The 6720-nt window shown below is 50.6% G+C and overlaps 1 pseudogene; it reads right to left on the reverse strand.

Annotated features, from left to right (window-relative positions):
• Positions 1-208: 208 nt before the first annotated feature.
• LOC138419549 (uncharacterized) lies at positions 209-6455 on the reverse strand (annotated as a pseudogene).
• Between the last annotated feature and the right edge of the window lie 265 nt (positions 6456-6720).

Raw genomic sequence — 6720 nt, forward strand, 5'->3', positions numbered from 1 at the left:
GAATACTGAAGTGGGTTGTCATTTCCTCTTCCAGCGGATCTTCCCTACTTAGGAATCAAACCTGCAACTCTTGTTTTTCCCTCATGGACAGGCAGATTCTGTACCACTGCACCACCTGGGAAGCCCTCTTTTGCTCTTGGAGTGGCTTATTTCTTTCTCCCTTTCACCTGGGTTTGCCCTCGCCACCGTTTTGTTGCACATAGACCTTTCACCGCTTCCTCTTGTTCCTTCTCTCCTCCAAGTGGGTGGTTGGCTTCTTGTCTACCCTGACAAGCCTGCTGGGTGCTGGGTGCAGACTGCAGGGAGAGGCACATTGAGGGTGTGCAACTGGCCCCTGCTGTTTAGGGCTGGAGGAGCCGGTTGGAAATTACACTCAGAGAAGCTTGGCTGGAGCCTGGAGGTGCCAACGCTGTCCTCTCCCACGCCCTTAGTCCTCCGAGGAGGGGAGTAGGCTTCCCCACCACAGGGGACAGGCCAGGACTTGTATCTCCCAGGCTGACCTCTGCGTGCTTTGGCTCCAACACACTGCACTCCACTCCGAGTTTTCCCTGGAGTTGCCTTGTTTGTCCTGATGGAATCAAGCCCCTCCCCGCCACCAGATGCTTCACCCTTGGGACTGAGGGGGGTGGGGTGGGGGAAGTTTTCTGGGCACTCAGGCAGGGGGCCTAGTCCCACCCACGTTTCCTGTTAACTCTGCTGACTCACTGTGTGTCCAGGGCCTGGGGCCAAGCCCCCTGAGCCTGTTTCCCCAGATGTCAATGAGGGCAGGGGCATCAGCCATATTGTCCACTTGAAGACCTGAATCTTGAATTCTCCCTAATGAAGCCAGCTAAGCACAGAGGGTGTCCTGCCTCACTACAGCATTCCCCTCAAGGAGGCTGATGGGGGTGCTGTGGGGGTGGAGGCTGACCCCAGCAGGAATCCAGAGGGACAGCCTGAAGTCCGGGAAGGGGGGGAAAAGGATGAGAGACAAAGAAGGGGAGGACCCTTAGCCTCTCACTGAGCCACTGAATGTTCTTGGCTGCGCCTCAGTTGTGCCATGTGTAAACAGAAACTCGGATAGTCGAGGTGAGGACGAGGCAGGCAGACTGCAGTGGTCCTTTGGTGTTCACGGCATGGGGTGGGGAGCAGGGGCATTTGGGTGGACGTGTGGGGAGCGCTGGGGGCTCAGAGAGGAAGCAGATGGACTCCCCCGACAGGGACTGGCAGCACAGAGCTGGCCGGAGGGCTGTTGCAATCCTGCCCAGCAGTGTCTGTGCCTTGCTTTCACAACTACCCCACTTCGCCTCAAGGCTGACACGTGGGTGTCGGGGCATGAGGCCAGCCAACCTGGAGTCTGGGGCCAGGGCCACCCTCTTCCAGCTGCCAGGGTTCACTAGCAGTCAAAGACAGCTGGGCGGAAGAGGGGGGACGCCTTGGCTGGGAGCCCCGGGGGGATTGATGTAGTGGAAGGGAAGGGGGTGGTGCTTGTCTTCTGAGTAGCCAAGAGGGTGCATAAGGGCAGATGGAGTGTTTACAGGGGCCCTGGAGGCTGGGACAGTGGGGGAACAGACAGAAGGGAGTTCCTGGTGGATCTCTTGGAGGGGCACACGTCGGGAGTCTTGCAGCTGAGGTTTTGTACCTTTGACAGGTTGGAAAGACCTCTCTCTAGAGAATTCCCTGGCGGGCCAGCGGTTAGGATCGGCGCTTTCACTGCCATGGCCCTGGGTGCAATCCCTGGTTGGGAACTAAGATCCTGCAATGCGTGGCAAAAAAATAAAGACTTCTTTCCAAAAAACATTGGGAGCCATGAAATTAAAATCCCAGAGGAGCATCTAGGGAAGTTTGGGGGAGTCTCCCAGTTGCAGAAAGATGGGGGAATAAGAAGGCTAGTCTGACAGTGACATTGGGTGTGATAAAGGGGCAGGTGTGTGGCGGCAGACTATAGGACCCCAGACTCTGGGAGGAAGAGTCATTTTAGCTGAAGAGGCTGGCTAAGAAGGGAGAGGGGATGGTAGAGATGGCCTGGGGACACAGTGTGAATTGACTTAGTGAGTTGGGTTTGTCTGTATTTTAAATAATTATTTGTTTATTTGGTTGTGCCAGGTCTTTTGGTTGCAGCATGTGGGATCTAGTTCCCTGACCAGGCATTGAACCCAGGCCCCCCGCACTAGGGGCGTGGAGTCTTAGCCAGTGGACCACCAGGAAAGTCCTAAGTTAGTGAGTTATTGAGTGTTACTGAGAGAACCCACTCCCCGCCCCCGCCCACCCAAGGCTGGGAGGAGAGACCCCTGAGGGAAGATGACCAGAGATAGAGGGGGAAGGCTGTCCTCTGGGTTGGGAAAGGACTATAGCAGCTTGAGGTGCCCACCAGTCAGGGAAATTTAGAGGCGCAGGTGCTGAACAACAAAATGCTTTGGGCCTGAGGCTTCAGGCTTGTGCCCTACTTGATCCCACCACCACCAAGGAGGGGTGGAAGTGGAGGAGGTGGGTGGGCACAGGGAGGCAGATGGTCAGGTGAGGGCTTAAGGGAAAGGAGAATAACCTGACCCCCACCCCCTCCCCCTCCACACCCCCGGCATCAATAAGGCCCCGTGCTGTCCTCAGTGCCCAGAAGGAACCTTCAGTGTGCCCCTCCGGACCCACCCCACCACAAAACTCGTTCTGTCGCCCTTGGTCCTATTGGTGGCTCTCTTCATGGTTTGAGGCAGTAAAAGTGGAATGGGACACTGAGAACTTGAGATTTGGAAGACTGAAGCTAGCTCGGACCTGAGGCACAGGCTTAGAGGACCCTTGAGAGCCCTGGGGCCCATTCTGTGCCCTGGATCTCATATCCTCCACCAAATGTCCCCGCATCTCCACCCGCCCAGGGCGGGTCTCAGGGCTCTCTAAAGGCTGGTCCAGTGGATGGCAATCTGCCCAGGGGAGCACTAGCAACCGATGACGCAATCACTCTCGCTCCTTCGGGATTGGGTGATTTGCTTTTACCACGCCTAGAAAGGGCGGGGAACCAGTCTAGTGCTGAGAGTAAGGCGATTACCAGCATCGTGAACCCGATCTGGTCGCTCTGGTACCCTCCGCTGCATTCTAATGCCATGACACCCAGAACCACATTCAAGGATCTCCTTTCCCATCCCTGGAATCTCATCCTAAAGGGCTCCCGTTATGGAAATGTTTGTACCCTTGCTCCTCTTCTGGGCACTGCCAGCCCCAGCCCAGGTGGCCCCAGGTCCTATCAAATTCCTTTCCATCATCAGAGGAGTACCGCGGTTTGGTCAAGTCATGAAGACAACACAGCGAGTCGTTGGCACCGTCGAACACAGAGAAGTTCCTCTGAAGGCCACGTAAGGATCCTTCCCAGGGCAAGGGAGGACTGGGGTGTACGGATTCAGAGACTGGGAGGTGGCAAAGTCCCTGTGGTCACACAGTTGGTTCTCAGATCTCAAGGTGCTCAGACTTGGGAGACTGGTTCCCTGATGCCTATCCAGCCATACAGTAGAGATGGTCCTGGAGGATGGTGAAAAAACCCAAGCCCAAGGGGCAGGCGGACATATGTCCACAGGCTGGCAAAGACTCACTACGCCCTGTGTAATCATGAGCTTCATTTTTCATGGGTTGACTCATCACCATGCAGGTGGTAGATCTTATTACATTTTGAACGGATAACGAAGAGGGATTTGAAAGAGGGCATGGGCTAGAAACCAGGAAAGACTGACACAATCCCCAGTCTCCACGTCTTAACTTTGATGTCCCTTCCTCCAGGAAGCCCTCCTTGAAGCCCTCCAGGAAGCCTTCCCAGGTTGGGTCAAGCACCTCCATCCCAGCCCTGTCCACTCTGGGTCATCACTGTCTGGGGATCGGTCTGTCCCATGCCCCACTGAACTCTAAGACTTGGGGGCAGGGACAGGGCTTCATCACCACTGTGGACCCAGGCATAGCCTGGCACAGGACTAGGTGTGGTACAAAGATTTAATATTTGGTGAAACAAATATGGTAAATCAGAAAAAAAAAAACTAAAGTAATATATCATTTTTATAAAACCCCCCTGAGGCAGATGCTGTTACTGCTCCTATTATACAAGAGAAAGAAACTGAGGCCCAGAAGGCTTAAGTCACTTGCTAGACATCACAAAGCCCAAAGTGCATAGAGATGGGATTTGAACCCAGGTGGGGCTTCTAGGGGCTATGTTCTACTCTGACTTCCTCCCCCAAGTCACCTTGCCTATCATATAAGTTGCAATTAAGCACACACACCCGACTCCAGCCTCACTGGCATCACATCCAGCATGTTAAAATGTGCACATGTCCTTAGTTTTTGTTTTAATGTATTTATTTTTGGTTATGCTGGGTCTTCATTGCTGCGAGTGGGCTTTTCTAATTGAAGCAGGCAGGGGCCACTCTTTCTTGCGGTGTATGGGCTTCCCACTGCAATGGCTTCCCCTGTTGCGGAGCATGGGCTCTGGGTGCACGGGCTTCAGTAGTTGTAGCGCATGGGCTTAGCTGCTCCGAGACAGGTGGAATCTTCCCAGACCAGGGATCGAACCCGTGTCCCCTTCATTGGCAGGCAGATTCTTAACTACTGTACCAACAAAGAAGTCCCCCATATCCTTCATTAGATTGAATTCCTATGAAGAGTTGCATTGGTCTTCCCTAGTTCGTATATGGGTATATCCTGTAGCGACTTCATAAAAAAATTACTTTTAACTTGGTTTATTTATTTAGCATTTTGGAATCAATCAAATGATTTCGCAAGCACTCTCCTAAATCCCCAGAAATCTTTCACGTTAAAGGCTCAGAAGACACACAGGGGGACTTCCCTAGTGGCCCAGTGGCTGGGACTCTGCACTCCCAATATAGAAGACCCAGGTTCAATCTCCGGTCAGGGAACTAGATTCCACATGCCGCAACTAAGACCTGGTGCAGCCTAATAAATAAATACATAAATATTTTTTTAAAGATGAGTACACACTGAATCCCTTTGCTGCATACCTGAAACTAACATATTGTAAACAACCATACTTCTATTTAAAAAAAAAAAAACTTTTTTTATACTGAGTAGAAAAAAGGATGAATGAAGCCACTTTGAAAAACAGTTTAGCAATTCCTCAAAAGGTAAATAGTTATTGTACATCAACTACACTTCAATTTAAAAAAAAATCGCCTTGGGAATTTTTTTTTTTTTTGGTCCGAGGTTTAATGAAAATATTTCAGCACAGCAGAAAACTTCATATAGCTCTAAATTCATCCCAACTCTAGGCTGCTGAGTGACCTGCAGTTTGGACAGACTGCCAAACTCCAAGAGCTTCAGGGTTTTCTTAGCGTCAGGATCTACTTCAGTGATTTCCTAGTCCAGGGCTGTCGAGACCTCAGGCACTTAACTCTCTCTCCCCTCTCCTGCCTTCTCCTGCGGCTGGATGGAGACACCCCTCACCGGGCCTCTCTGAATCCACTTCATCAGATGTGCAACACAACCTTTGGTCTTGTTGCTGAGCTTCCTGCCAGAATCAGGGCTATCTCCTGGCCTACACGCTTGTTGGTGTGGAAGTTGCTGCCCAGGCTGGTGTAGACTTCTTGGTGATGACCAGGGGCCACCTTCTTCACGGTTTTGGTGAGATCTCGGCCCACATTGGTGGGTCCTTGGTAAAAGTGAGAGGTTTTTTTTTTTAAAAAAAAACAAAACCCTGTTGTACAGTATATGTGGGGGCTTCCTTGGCGGCTCAGTAGTAAAGACTCTGCCTGCAGTGCAAGAGATCCAGGTTCGATCCCTGGTTTGAGAAGATCCCCTGGAGAAGGAAATGGCAACCTACTCTCATGTGGGAAAGCCCCTGGACAGAGGAGCCGGTGGGCTACCAGCCACGGGGTTGCAGAGAGTCTGACACAACCGCACGTGCACAACATTGCACACACATTATATGAAAGTTATTATGAGAGCAAATCCTAAGAGTTGTCCTCACAAGAAATTTTTCTTTGCATTTCTCTAATTTTGTATCTATATGAAATGTGGGTGTTTAGTAATCTTTACATGATGTATGTAAGTCAAATCATTATGCCGTACAACTTAGACAGTGCTGTATGTCCAGTTTACCTCAATAAAATCAGAAGAGGAAAAAAAAAAGTTAAACAAGGTTACCACATGGCCCGGCAATTGCATTCCTAGGTCTACAAACAGTTTCACACAAAAACTTGTACACACCTCTTAATAGTACTTTTATTCGTAATAGTCAAAAAAGTGGAAAACAGCCAAAAAATACCTATTAACTGATAAATGAGTAAATAAATCCATATAGTGTATGTATATCCATACACAGTGGAATATCATTCAGCCGTAAAATGGACAAAGCCCTGGGAATTCCCTGGTGGTCCAGAGGTTAGGACACCAAGCCCTCACTGCCGAGGGCCAGGGTTTGATCCTTCCTCAGGGAGCTAAAATTCCACAAGCCTCAAAAAAAAAAAAAAAAAAAATCCAGAAGAGGAAAAAAAAAAGGAACAAAGCACTGACACGCTGCAACAGGGAAAAACAATTAAAGGAGCCACCACAAGAGACCTCATGTTATGATTCCATTCATATGAAATGTCCAGAAGTGGGAAACCTGCAGAGACACAGGATGAGATGGTTGGAGGCATCACCAACTCAAAGGACATGAGTTTGAACAAACTCTGGGAGATGGTGAGGGACAGGGAAGCCTGGTGTGCTGCAGTCCACGGGGTCACAAAGAGTCGGACATGACTGAGCAACTGAACA

This window comes from Ovis canadensis, chromosome 14 (assembly GCF_042477335.2).
Source record: "Ovis canadensis isolate MfBH-ARS-UI-01 breed Bighorn chromosome 14, ARS-UI_OviCan_v2, whole genome shotgun sequence".
NCBI classification, from domain to species: Eukaryota; Metazoa; Chordata; class Mammalia; order Artiodactyla; family Bovidae; genus Ovis; species Ovis canadensis.